Source organism: Falco peregrinus, chromosome 12 (genome assembly GCF_023634155.1).
Source record: "Falco peregrinus isolate bFalPer1 chromosome 12, bFalPer1.pri, whole genome shotgun sequence".
NCBI classification, from domain to species: Eukaryota; Metazoa; Chordata; class Aves; order Falconiformes; family Falconidae; genus Falco; species Falco peregrinus.
Window position 1 is genome coordinate 28429488 of NC_073732.1, and position 14142 is coordinate 28443629.

The window sequence follows — 14142 nt, forward strand, 5'->3', positions numbered from 1 at the left end:
TGAATATGTGAGCGGTACAACATCTTCAAAAGATGACAGGGAGTGAAAGCAGAGGCCTCCTGATGGCTCGCTAAGGGAGCTATCTCCAGCATGGCACAGGCGTTTTATTGCCGGTGCGGCACGTAAGGCAAATGGTTGTCATAAACATTGACCAGCCCCCCGGAGCCCACCCGAGGGCGGCGGGCGCGGCACCGTTGGCGCCCCTGCCCCGCAGGCTGGCTGAGCGGGCCGGCCCTGCGCGGGGGGCGGCGGGGGCGTCCCCTGCCCGCGGCCCGGACCCGGGGGAGGCAGCGGCCACTCTCCTCGGGTTACCGCCCTGCTCGCGGCAGTACCCGCTCGCTTCTCAGTCGGCCGCAGCACCCTCGGCCACCCACGGGACCATCGGGTATGAAGTTATCGTTTCGAGAGCCGAGTTTTAGACTTCCCCTCCTCTAGGAGAGGGCGCGCTCCCTCACGCCAGGACCGCCGGCGGCCATCGCCACGCTGTCCGTCGGGGAAACCAGCGCTGTGTAAGTACCGGCTACCGCTTCCCTGTCGCCGGCCGAGGCAGGAGAACAGCCCTTGGAGTGCATCGTTAATTTGTAAAGGGGAAAAAAAAAAAATAATGTCAAACCCGATGGTTCTCCTCCCGCGGGGCGCGCCGGCCTGCTCCGCCCGCCCGCGGGGCCGTGAGGGAGGCGCTGCCGCCCCGCCCCGCGGCAGGTGCGGCGGTTCCCGCCGGCTCGGGGCGCCCTGAGGCGACGGGCCGGTGCCGCGCGTCTCCTTGGTACCCGCCGCCGACGGGACCGAGGTGGGTGAGCCCGAGGGGCCGCCTCGCTCTCTCAGCTCCCGCTGGGGCGCGGCCCGCGGCCCCGGCTCGGGCAGCTCTGAGAGTCCCGCCGTGGGGAGGGTCTACCGGGACGGTTAGGGACAGGGCCCCTCGGCGGCGCCCCGCCGGCTCGGAGCGGACACACAATGGAGCAGGTTGAATGGGAGCGGGCGCAGGGCCGCAGCAACACCGGGGCTGGATCGTCGGCTTCAGCCGCCGCCGCCGCTCCGCAGGCGGGGGAGCGCGCTCCGCTCCGGCCGCGCCGCTGCTCCAGGTTTCCCCTGCGCTCCCCGCCGGAGGGCGGGCCGGGGCGGGGCGGGGCGGGCGGCAGCGCCGTGCGTTTGAACGGGAGAGCAGGTTGCGGCGGCGGGACCGAGCTGAACCCGGTGCTTCGGAGTGAGTGAGTGAGTAAGTAAGTAAGTAAGTAAGTAAGTGAGTGTGGGCCGCGCCACGGGCGGCCCTCGCGGTGCGGCTCCCCTCAGGCCGGGGGGGGCTCCCCTCAGGCGGGGCCGAGGCTGGGCGGTGGAACGGGGCTGTCCCCGGCCCTCTGGGAGCCTCCGCTGGGCTTTCGTTGTGGGAGTTAACGCTGGGGTTTCCCGGGGTCTGCAGCCGCAAGTTGAGGGTTTACAAAGTGTAACTTTTATTTTTTTCCTTCCCGCCCCCGGATAAAATGTTTCTTTGGTCGGTGAGACACTCGGCATCTCAGGGCATGCTGCTACACTCGCTTTATAAAGAAACCGCGGCCGTTCCTTCCCCTGGCACGGTCTGTCCTTGTTGGTTAAATAATGAATCATGCTGGACAAACTTCCAGTCGCCTTTGGGCGCTTTGCCCCCTCTCGGGGGTAAACCGGACTGTTGCCATGTGGCGTGGGAGGTTCTGCTGTAAGGTTGTGCCAGTCCAGGCGCAGCACTGCTGGGTAACCAGCTGAAACCAGAGAGAAGTGCAGCCGTTTGGCCTGCCTTAAGCGTGGCCCAGACCCGGTTAAATGAGGCTGAACAAGATCCTGACCCCCCGTGAGGAGCCGGGTGCCACCATGAGAGCCTGCCCGCAGGGTGACGCGCTAACCAAGCATGTTTGGCCCTGACCCTGGAAGGTGCTGGAATAGGTGCGAGGTGAGAACCCGAGTGGACTGAGTCGTTTCTAAAAACACCTTGTTTGAGGGCTGATCATCTACTCCATAATTCATTAAAAAAAAAAAAAAAATACAATGAGCTGGGAATTATACTCCGTGCCTGTTTTGTTGTAATTAAGCAACTGTATAATTCTGGGAACTTCAACTCTAGCTGACTGGAAAGTGTTTTTAGAAGAAGTGTTATTAGATTCCAGGGAGAAAGATATAAGCCTTATCTGATGAACTAGTCATAGGCTCTTTGTTTAAAGTGTGCTTTAACTCCTGAGTTATAAAGCACAATGTTTGCCTGTTTTCAGTGGACTCTCCTGATTTACTTGTCCTTGGGAATTCTGACCCACATGTTATGAAACTTGGAGGCAGCAAGGGAAAACGTTAGGTGTATGTTGTTCTGAAATATGAAAGAATAATTGCACGTAACATTACTGAAAAGACAGGATTCAACTGTTCAACGAGACACCTAAGTTAAAGATAACACGGTGTATAGCAAGAAAATGTGGACTTTTGGGGGGAGGTGAGACAAGAATGCATGTACACTGTTAAAAACCTTCCTGTTTCTTTAAAGGTTAGTTCTCTGTAATAAGTTTGAGAACACTACTTTTTTTTTTTTTTTAAACTCTGAAGGATACTTTTTCTAGGTTTAAAAATGCTAGTAGGCTGTTCCAGAAAACACGTTAAGTTTTATCAGTTCAAGATACATGATTTGTGGACAAATGATCTGAGTGGTGGCAGACGCTTTCTGGTTTTATGCTACCTATTGTCTATAAAAATGGGGATCAGCTGGTGGTTTTGGATCAAGTGGTGCACAACTCATTATTTTAACAATACTGGCTCAGCTTGGGAGGTTGCCTAGGGAATTGATTTAATGCTCCTGTCCTTTCACCCTTTGAGGCGGGTGTCCCATGATGACTTTGATCAAAATTGCCAGTATTTGTAAAGGAGAATAAAATTTTCACTCCATAAAATCAAAGGAGAGGCCACCTGCTATTAAAAGATCCCAGTTTTGCATGACTTGATTTGTAATGAAAACACTGTCAAGAAACGCCTGTGGCAGTAAAACAGTTTTATGAGCATCAAGATACAACGAAAATTAGTCTCCTATTCAATATTTAGCTGCCTTTTATTTCTGGGAAAGGCTTTAACACTGAAGCTGTGTATTTCTGTTGGCTTTACACAGTGATCTTTTTGTAAATACAATGGTTTTCCTTTAATGAAATCTGAATAAGGTTTTTCTTTTTTTAAGGTGTCACCCAAGATCCAATTGAATTTAAATTGATAACCTAGATGGCAAAGCCAGGGCTATGGGTACACAGGGTGGTGTGGTGATGGTGGACTTTTTTGGTTTGTTTCGCAGGGGTGTGTGTTGTGTTTTGTTTCCTTTGGGTTCTTTAATAAGCTTAAAAAGGTCTGAATGTTAAAAAAATAACAAAAGCACTTCAAATTCGGAAAGCAGAGGTCTGTTTCCAGGTCTGCTAGAGACCTCCTGTGTTACTTTCAACAGGACAGTTTTTTTTCTGCCTGTGTCTTCAGAGGAGGTAAGGCTGACATGCATAATTGCCTTGTAGGGTCTTACAGAAACCTGTTTTACTAATACTTCAGATTTACTTGAATGTGTTGAAATGAAGGTGCTTTAGAAACACTATTATTACAACATTTTCCCCTTGGCATAGCAGGATGCACAGCATGTTCTAAGCAATCGTTGTGGCTGTTGTACTGGAAGGGTGTTAAAGCCACTAACCAGCAAAGTGTGGTACCTTTGGGTGATGGAGCAGGGCTGAACAACGACCCAGAGATTAGTTGGTTTGAACCACTGAGCCTGGACTGTGTTAGGAATAAATCTGTCTTTGTTTCTAAGTTCATAATCAAAAGGTGCTTCCACTGGAGGTCGGCCAATGTTCCTGCAGGCTGATCTAATGGTCAGGAGGGAGGTGTGTGTACTCTCTTTTGTTTGGGTTTGTTTTGTTTTGGTGGGTTTTTTTCTTTCTTGTTTACTTTAGGAAACTGGAGTTGTTTTCTGTAACAAAGGTGGCTTTCTTCTTCCAATCTCCATGGACATGGAGGGCATTGTCATTACTCCAGAGATCTGAGCTTGCCCTCTGCTTTCCTGACTTACAGAGCCTTTTGCTGATTATCTGGCATTACAGAATCATAGAATGGTCAGGGTTGGAAAGCACCTCTGGAGATCCATCTAGCCCAACTCTCTGCTAAAGCAGGCTCTCCTAGAGCAGGTTGCACAGGTTTGCATCGGGTTTTGAATGTCTTCAGAGGAGATTCCAGAACCCTCCTGGGCGGCCTTTTCTAGTGCTGTGTCACCCTCAAAATGAAAAAGTTTTTCCTCATATTCGGATGGAGCTTCCTGTGCTGCAGTTTGTGCCCGTTGCCCTTTGTCCTGTCACTGGGCACCACTGAAAAGAGCCTGGACCCATCCTCTTGACACTCGTTTTCAAGTCATTTGCATGCGTTGGTGGGATCCCCTCTCAGCCTTCTCCAGGCTAAACGGGCCCAGCTCCCTCAGCCTTTCCTCCATAAAGGAGATGTTCCAGCCCCTTCATCATCTTTGTAGCCTTCAATGGACCTTCTGCAGTAGCTCCTTGTCTCTCTTGAACTGGGGAGCCCAGAAACTCCAGGCATGGCCTCACCAGGGCAGAGTAGAGGGGGAGGATCACCTCCCTTGACCTGCTGCCCACGCTTCTCCTCATGCACCCCAGGAAGGGGTAGAAGGACTATCTAGTTGTACCTGGGTAGCTGAGGGTGATGTGGAGCAGGCATTTGAGAGATGGAAAGGCAGGTTGGCAGATCCAGAATGTGAGGAAATATCTGCACCTGCAGGTAGGCACTTACTAAGGTTCCCACAAGGGCAGTGGGAGTGCAGAAGAGTGCAAGGGAGAGATGGGCAGAGCTGCTGACAGCAGTTTGGAAGCAGATGCCTGTTGCAGTGCTAGAAAAAGCCAGGGACCTGATGCTGGGGATGCAGCATACCCCTGCGGAGGCTCGGGTCCACCGGTGAGCAGTGCAAAACCGCTCCATGGACGTTTGGCTGTGTGCATTAGAGCAGTGTATCATTCTTGGCAAGAGATGTCTGTGTGAGTCTCTTCAGTCTGAAATAATTCAAGGTTGCTTGCAAGAAATTTCAAGTAGAGACAAGCTGTTGTGTAAAGCAGTCCATGCTCCATTACAGGCTTGAGTTATTGGAACTGACTTAAAGTTCAGGTCCCCATGCACACGGAGCATGACCAAGCATGTCACTGAGATGGAGTACAGGATGTGTCGATTGTAATTGCATAGGTCTAAATTGGGCATTACTGAGCCTCCTGTCAATGGGTTTCCCATATTCTTTGCTTAGTCTTAGTTCCAGCCATGGGTGATTGGCACATTGGTTGGTAGTGTCCCCCCAAGAACAAGATGGAAGAATTACCAATTATATCAATTGATGACAAACGCGAAGGGTTCTGTGGTATGTAATGTTTGTTCTTTGGGGGACTGTGTGTCAGTTGGTAAGTAGCCAAATGTACAAGATGCAGATCATCTGTGTACATGGCTGGCTGTGTTGGCCAGAGTCCTTTCCAAGCATCTTATTTTTAATTTTGTATTTTACTACATGGTTTGAATTATTCTATGCTACAGCAGCGCAACATCCAGGGTTTTGTAGGTTATAGCAATAGCTACGAGTTCAGCAATAGCTGCTTCAGCTATTTAAACAGGCAGTGCTGCCATTTCAAGGAATAGGGTCTCATATATTAACAGTATGTCTGAAAATGACTTGTCCAAATTATCAAGTATTTATTCCTAGTGAGAGACAGATACTCTCAGGCATGATCTGGTGTGCTGCGTACTGTCTGCCTTTTACAGAGTATGTTTCTGTTGATCTATCAAGGTAAAGAAGGTCCTTCTTAAAGCCATGGAATGACCTACTGAAGAGAAATGTTTATTTTAATGTCTAGAAAGAGAATTACTGTTTTCTAAAATCATGGTAAGTAGGAACAAGGTAAGCTTGCACTTTGTGTTCATTATCATGACATCATGTCTTTAAAGCATTGTTTTGCTGTTGGGAAAAGGTCTTAAAGTCTGTGCCAGGTATTTTCAGAAAGTCTTAAAGATGTGTTATTAGCAGCTGTTCAGTGAATTTCTCGCTCTGTTGAATTTCTGTGAGAACATCTCCTCCCTTCCTTCGTCTTTGATGTTTCACAGTCCAGGCACCATGGCAAAGCAGTGTTTAACCAGAGCTTCAGCTAAAAGCAGTGCTGCACGTGTTTTTGGGAGACCAGTGGTCTCCCTTTGCCAACACTCTCAATAGTTCAGCCTAGTCAGCATCAGCGCCATTGGACTGAGTGCTGTGAATGGGAGTTTATTTTCTTGACCCCATGCAGTAGTGTAATTCTTTGTCTGTGGAAATTTATCATCTCCAGCATGGGAGGTGAAGTTGGCTATTCCCCTCCTCCCCCTGGCCTTGTTCCAGTTTTTACCTGGAGATTGAGGCATGAGCTAGGAATCTCTGGGAGTTTGTGAACTGCCTCTGAGGTTAATCGTTTCCCCTGACTTTGGGACTGTTCATGTTGGGATTGATGGCTCTTGGAGCTGACAGTTCTGTGCTTGCTGTGTGTTCCTCTGCCTACTTTGAAGTGGGTGGTGTTGTTTACAGAAGAAATACGAGAAAACATTAAAAAATCTCAGAGCATAATAGAATCTGAAGAAGTGTTGTTGATGATACAATAAAAAAACCCAATCATTGCCAATGTGGTAAAGTGTGTTCTCTCTCGGTAGATTAAAATCTCCAGCATAGAAAGACGCTCGCATTTGACATACAGAGATTGAAAACCTCTGGCAGCAAAACCAAAAAATTATTTGGATTAGTGAATTGATGTACAGAGAGCTGGCAAAAGCACCAGAAGGGTGTGCGGAGTACTGGAAAGTTGTGTAAGAAAAACATTAATGTACACTTGCTCATATTTATTAGTTCTGTGTCTGGTGGGATGGCTGTTGTGCTGAACACAGGGTGTGCTGAAACTGCATCTGCTGAGCGGTAGAGGCAGCAGCATGCTGCTCTTCTGGAAATAATTCCTTAAATAGGAGAAAAACAAATTCCATTTAGGCTTCTTGAGGAATGGGGAGCAAATGCTAATTCCCTTTCAGGGTCTGTTGCCATGGGGAGTCAGTTCAAATCCTTTTTAATGCCTTTCTCAGCAAGTTGTGCTGACACATGCTTTTCATGACTTCCCAGAAAGAGCAGAGAAATGACTTGAAACAAAAGCTCCATCAGAATTAGAAGGCCCAGGAACATTAAGGTTTGCTGTATGTTAGCTGTGGGTAGGACAGATAAGAAAGTTGTCCACTATAGAGGCTAACACAGCTTGACTGGCCTCCTGCCTGCACTGGGTGGGCTAACCAGGGGAGGAACAGGGGCTGGGTAACTTGGCCAGACACCATGTACAGTGCTGTGCACTGAAGCCTACCTGCTCCTCTCCTGGGAAGTGGAAGGGTAGTTCATGGAGCAAGCTGTGGGTACCGGTCCTCTAGTGTGATCCAAGTTAGGTGTGGTTAGGGTTGGGCTGAACCTCACCTGTCCCTGGTGCCTTTAGGAGGGAGATGTGAGCCGTCCCTGCCTGCTCTTTATGCCTTGGTGCTGGCCAAGTGAAGCTGAGTGCAGTTTCCTGACTGTTCCCAGCCGAGCCTTGGTATGGGGACAAGAGACTGAACTAGCATAGGGGACAGTGAAGAGAGCTGTGGCCTGATGTGGCAGCAGCAGTGTCACTGGGGATAGTGCTATTTCTGGCTTGCTGAGGTAGATGATTAGTTGCTGTAAAATGAACACAGGTTTAAAAGCAGCTTTTTCAAACACTTAAACAAGCAAACTGACATCAGGGTCTGTCTTCATGTGGTGAATGATGTATGACAGATTAGTGTTTAATGCTGTAATGAGGGAATAGCCAAAAAAACAGGTTAAGAAAAAAACGCCAATTTCACATTTTCAGGAAACTTCATCTGCAATGCATGCAAGTGCAACATCTGTATCCCAAATCCAAACTCTCTTGTGCCCTTTTCCCTTTGAATAGACAACTCTGACTTCTAAGAGTTTCCAGTTGCTCCCAGTGAAATCCACAGGAAATTTTTCTTTGCTACTGTGCTGGCTCGCACACTCTAGTACCTTTACTGCCGGCATTGTGCCAGCACAGCTGTTCTTGTGGCCTCATGGCACATTAGATTAGGGAACTGATCTGGCAGAAAAATATACCCGACAAAAATCTCGTATTTGATTTGCCAGACCAGTTCCTAGAGAAATAAGAAAAGGATCAGATACTGGATGTTTTTCCTTTCTATTACCAAGTATTATTGATAATCTTTTTTCATGCTGGTGATATACTTGCTGTTGAAAAGGGAGTGTTCTGTTGTGGGTATTTTTTTTAAGCATTTTGTTTATTCAAGGTGCTTTTAACTTCTGGAAAGTATCCCTACATTTATGAAACAGTTTACACCATAGGTAGGCGAAACTTTCTTAAGTTATGAGAGCAACATCAATTTAAGGATGAAAATGTCTTTTTGTATCAGCAGTATGGATCTTTCGTCTGATGCAGCTAATGTGTCTTGCCTATTCTGCATGGCTCCTATACATGTAATATTAGCAACATTTATGCAGGTTATTTTGAGTGAGTGTCGATATTTGATGCTTATTGATGTGATTTGCACAGATGATGGAACCCTTAGGGTCTGGGTTTGTATGACAGTTAAATCTAAATCTGCATGAATTCAGACCAGCTTAAATGCTTAGCAGTATTTGGGTGACTGTTAGTGGCTTAGTGAAATACGAAGTCCAAGACTGCAGATGGGTGGATGCCCCATGAAATATTTTCATACTAGGATTTTATAATCTCTTCAGATTTTGTTTTCAGGTCTAACTATGGCTAAGCTTTTCATCCAATAGCTACTTTGTTTTGTGGATACTGTTTTAAAAAAAATACAGCCCACATTGTGCAGCATCTGGTCTCTGAAAGCTTGAAGGTTTTTCCACCAGAAGGTTTGTTGATACTTTCTGCAGAAAGTAAAAACACAGGCTGAAAACAGCAGCTATTTTTCTCATTTATAAAGCCTGGAAAGAAGTTCCTGTTGATGGCTACTTACTGATAAACTAACCTTGGAGAAATCCTGCAGCATATTTTAACATGCTCCAGGGAAATAAAGTTGGTGAGAACATAAATTTTCCTGGTTGCATGTTGTGGTATAAACAGAATTGAAAACGACTTCACTCCCCCTTCAGTTTCTGTTATTTCATAATATTAGTAAAATAAAGCGCTCAGCCTTTGGGCTGTTGCGAGTGGGTTCTGGGATAAGTATCTCTTACTCTGTTTTCCACTGCAATGTGTTTGCCAAGCTGCTGAGTGCTGATGACATCTTTAGAAATGATGTAGAGCCTGATCTGGAACATTTTCTTTATTGAACTAAGAGGTTGTACAGAAAGACCGGTAATCCCATCTGGGCAGTCCTCTTTCTGTTCCTGAGGTGTGCAAATAATGTGCTTACTCTTAGACTTAAGATAACGCAGTTAACTTAACCCTCTCCTCTAATACTGTATGTAGATTTGTTGTGAAGCTAAGTTGCTTAGCTTTTGAATACTACCTCAGTATTCTCCAAGGAAAGGTCAAAGTAGTATTTGTACTGTGATCTGGTGTGGGTTTTTTCCCGCTGTTTGCGATAACTGGAAGCTGACTGGATGCACGTGATGGCAGTCGTCAAGAGATTCTGGGTGTCCCCACCATAGTCACAGCTGCCAGATTAAAGACCAGTGTTTCTGGACAGTGTATTCCTGTTACTTAGTGCCAGCCAGATGGTCTTTCCACCCTCCCACACAAATGTGTCTAATGCTCATAAGAGTGCTCTCTGGCCGTATCTGGATCTAATACAGTATTATTTCTAATCTAACACTTAGTGTGTCCTTTGCTTGACTCTGTATTGCTCTTGTTTTTAACCAGTTTTTTTCCCCTTTATTACATGTCAATTGTAACATCCAGTATCTCTGAACTATTTTTCACTGTAAAAATTATTATTAACAGGTATCTCAAAAGGTGCAATCTTCCAAAATCTGGAGCCCTCTGAATATTCAGTTTTTTCCTGCACTTTCTTTTCTGTTGAAAACATAATTGCCAGACAGATAGTGGTTTTGGCTTTTTTTTTAAAAAAAAAACAAAACCCAAACTTTGGTAGAACTTTTTGCAAAATACTTGTTCTTACCATACATAGTCTTGTGCTAAGGAAAGGAATAATTTTTTAATAAATCATACCTTCAAAATATGTTCACTGGGTTTATATTGAACAGTGAACTCTGAAGCTGGAACTGTGGTTTTGTCAGAGGGAAGGGCTGGTGAACTGCAGTAACTGTCCTGTTATTAGGAACGATTCATAGTATCTGATTGACTTAATACTGTTATCTGTTGAAGTGCTTCAGAAACCAGAAGGGGAGAGGGCAGCTGAGAAAAGGTGAGATTAGCAGTCTCTCCACACTGTATACTGCTCACTTAACTACCAATTATCTGTCTGAGGCTCTCAAGAGAGCTGTGTATAGGACTCAAAAGGAGTTCCTGTCTGGTGCTAAATGGATGTGTGCTTAATACCCTCTTCACATTAGGGACCTGCACAGTGTCCTGGTTAAATATTGCAGATAAATGTTTAGATTATGGTGCTACTTTCTAAAATAGTTTAGTGCTAACCATAACAGTCAGCCTGAGCTGAGAATGTTTCGCTTAAAGTGCTGCTTGCCCTCCAGCTGCTGGTACAACGGCTTGTGATTCCCTGGACACCGCTTGCTAAAGCATGGGTTTTTTCTGTGCGGGGAGGGGAAAGCTGCAGAATGCAGTGAGACCGGGGAAGGGGGTGGTGGTGGTGTCAGGTGTTACGTTCTTGGTGTTACACCTCTTGTAATAGGAAGCATCTATCACAACCTACGCGGGACATATGTGTCCTCTGCTAAATCCAGAAGTATCTTACACGTTCATCTCTACAACTTATAATAAAACAATTTCATAAAGTGTGCATATAACGACACTTTCCTTGTGAGTTTAACCGCTATCTTGATAACAAAATAAAGATCATAATTGCTCATCTCATCCATCTATATGTATACAGATACATGTATATGCATGCATATACACACACGAATACATAAGTTTAACTTATTTTTTGTATCAAGCTTCTTTGAGCAAGATCAGTTTAACTTCCCTTAATATCTCTTTCGTAAAGTACTCTTCAGTAGAACTAATCATAGCCCTTCTTTTTGAAAGTACATCTCTTATGGAACAAGTACTCGAAGTACTAAAAGTGGCTGACATGTATAATGGAAATTAATCAGCTAAAATAGAAGATACAGTTCCTTCAAGTTCCTGTGTTTCTGCAGACTACTTAATGGACTCAACTTGTATGTTAATAATACACTTTATCCAGATACAAAGTAGATGGATTCCTGTCACACTGGAGTAACATCTCCCAGCTCAGGCAGTGAAGCACCGATTGCTTTGCCTCTTGGAATGAATGTGCCAGGCTCATGGTTGAACCTGCAAGGAATTTTGCTTGTTGTGAAAAAGCGATACCCCTACACTGAGAAACCTGCAGAGCAGAAAAGCTAGGAGTGTTTTCAGCTCCCTTTCTGAATTGGTTGCATTATTAAGTAACTACACAAACTAGTTTTGAACTCAGATTTGCATCTGTTCAGGTTTTCAGTAGCTTTTTGCCAAAATAGTTTTGGTGGTATAGTCGTTTCCTATTTAAACCTAATTATGTGCTTATTGGGACTTTTTACTCATATGGCCTGTATGACGTTCTGGTCTGACGTCATCAGGATGTTAGTTTTCTACTATATTACTCTTGTTGAAATGGTGCAAGTTTTGTGTACGGTGAAGTTCCTGAGTGCATGTTCATTTGAAATGATGGTATTTGGCCCAAAGTGTGTGGCTGGCTGGCTTTTTGTTTGCTTTTTTTTTGTACAATACAGTAAGACATGATCTTGGCTGGTCTCTCCCAGAGCTCTGTAATAGAGAAAGCAAATAACTTTCAGGGCCATCCAAATAACTGCTGCTGTTTCGTAGGAAGGTTTTCTTACAGGATGTTTGTGTCAGCTGATGCAGCCACTTTGGGATTCTGCCTTCATCCCTGACTGTGCCAGGGAGAACCTTTGTTCTAAGGGGCCACCGTGGTGTGGGAGAACCCTTTGTACAAGAACAAAGGAGTATTGTACCGGCATGAGCCATGAAAGGGGAGGGAGGGGGTCAAGGGTTTCTTTCGGAGGCACTGCTTATGTATATAGATAGCAACATTTTCCCCATACATCTCCCCCATGATACAAGTTCTGTGTGGGAGCAGAGCAGGAGAGATCATCTCTCTTTATTTGGTGTAAATTCTTAGTGATGAGTATTTGATGTGGGTTTTTTAATTAAAACATGATGCTACTTCTATTTGTATAGCCTAAAGCAAAACGCCTGGCAGTAGGCTGGACTATGATGACAGAATTATTCCTACTCTTTAAAAGTAACTAACAGCTTGTGCCTTATTAATTAATGCTAGAAGAGTGGCCCTAGTTATGGCAAGCTATAATGAAAGCTTATGTCTGGCAAGGGCAAAAGTCCAGGAAATGTAGAAGATGAAGTCTGGCAGAGGTAGCGGGTATTGCTGCTTAGCATTCCAAATTTTAGTAAAATATGCCTTTAGTGTAAACAATATGTGGGCCATACCCAAAACACATACTGTAATGGAGGCTGTGATAGTTTTAAGATAGAGCAGAACAGGAACAGGCGTTTTTGGCTCACGCCTGCAGTGGATCATTCAGACCATCTCTCCTCCCCACAGAAGCAACAGCGAAGAGGCAAATCCCACATCTGCAACAACAGCCTCCTCTCAAACCTGCAACAGAAATATCACAGGTATCAATTAGTGTTTGCCTATTGGTCTCTAATGCTTGTACTAATCGACAGTGCAAGTAAGCATAAACATCGCTACACTTTTTCACCAAGTTACGCTTCAGCCCCGTGTTAGCCACTTCTTGCCACCTTCCAGACTGGAGCACCCCTGGCAGGGGTGTCCGTGAGAGCTCGTCTGACCCAACAGCTCGCTGGTGGGAGAGGGAGAAGCTGGCTCCCCTCTACCTTGCCTCCAGGTTGCAGGGTACTGCTACCCCTTTACAGTGCCAGTGCTGTTGAACCTTCTCTGAGCTCCTTCAGCTTGCTAGTCCTCTAGGAACAGCCTGCTTTTTCCCTAGGTTTGTGAGGTGGATGAGCTGAGGGGTGCCTGGTGACTGACAGAAGTGGCAGGGGAGCAGAGGTCTGCCCAGCCATTGCAGGGGACCACAACAGAGGTAGGACTGGGGTTGTTTCCAGGTGGACCAGAAACAACAGGTATTTCTGGGCTCTACATGGTCGGCTGCTTTACATTCACCACTGCAGGAGACAGCATTCATCACACTGCTGCGTGGGGAAGGAGTGAAAGTTCTCCAGGTTCTTCTGTTCCCTTACAGCTGCATACAGTGGTTGGGTCCCAGGGAATGATTGTAGCTAAACTCGTCCTTAGCCAACAGGACTCATATTATCCCTATGATTTAAGGTTATATCTTTCCCTCTTTGTTTTGAAATCACATAAGCAAAATACACCTGTGTTCCTCACAGAGCTGCAGTCTGGGCATTTCCAGTGTGCAGTGATATTTCATTTGGGGGGGGGGGGGGGGATTTGTCACTAAGCCCCCCTGACAGTAGTTTTATGAGGAGGCTTGAGTGGCAGTGTCCTTACATCCTGCTAGTGGTTTGCTTGGATAAAGACAGTTGGAATTGTTTTGTGCCGAGTGTGGGTGAGAAAGCAGCTGGGTTGACCAGAGTGAAGGTGGGAGGGAGATAAAATGGGAGATCAAAGTGAGCTTGTAAGAGGATGCGGTATCTGGATTGCTGAAACAAGAATCTTGAACTTGATAAAACAGCAAAGGGAGAAGGATTCGGTGTCTGGGTGTCAGAAGATCAAGGAGTCCATGGGGTTTTAGTTTTGGTTTTTTTTCCAGCAACAAATGTCAAAGAAATATGAAATGCTGGTTTGTTTGGCTGTAACTCTAACTGTGCATAATAAGACCTGTGGGTGGGATGGATTTTTGCAAGGTCCAACTTGCAAAACAAAAGGGTGAAATCCTTTGGAAGTTCAATGAAATGACTCTAACAAATACAGCCTTGTCTTGAGTTATAACCACCA

At 45.8% G+C, this 14142-nt stretch overlaps 1 protein-coding gene across 2 annotated transcripts in view; it reads left to right on the plus strand.

Annotated features, from left to right (window-relative positions):
• The first annotated feature begins 1162 nt into the window (after positions 1-1162).
• Positions 1163-14142, plus strand: part of PLCH1 (phospholipase C eta 1) — an 85497-nt gene continuing 72517 nt past the window's right edge. Inside the window, exons 1-2 of one of the 2 annotated variants that reach the window (XM_055817457.1) lie at positions 1163-1212; positions 12763-12836. The gene's annotated coding sequence lies outside the window, so the exon portion shown is untranslated. The remainder of the gene's footprint in view (positions 1213-12762; positions 12837-14142) is intronic. The other variant, XM_055817460.1, reaches the window with a different exon arrangement.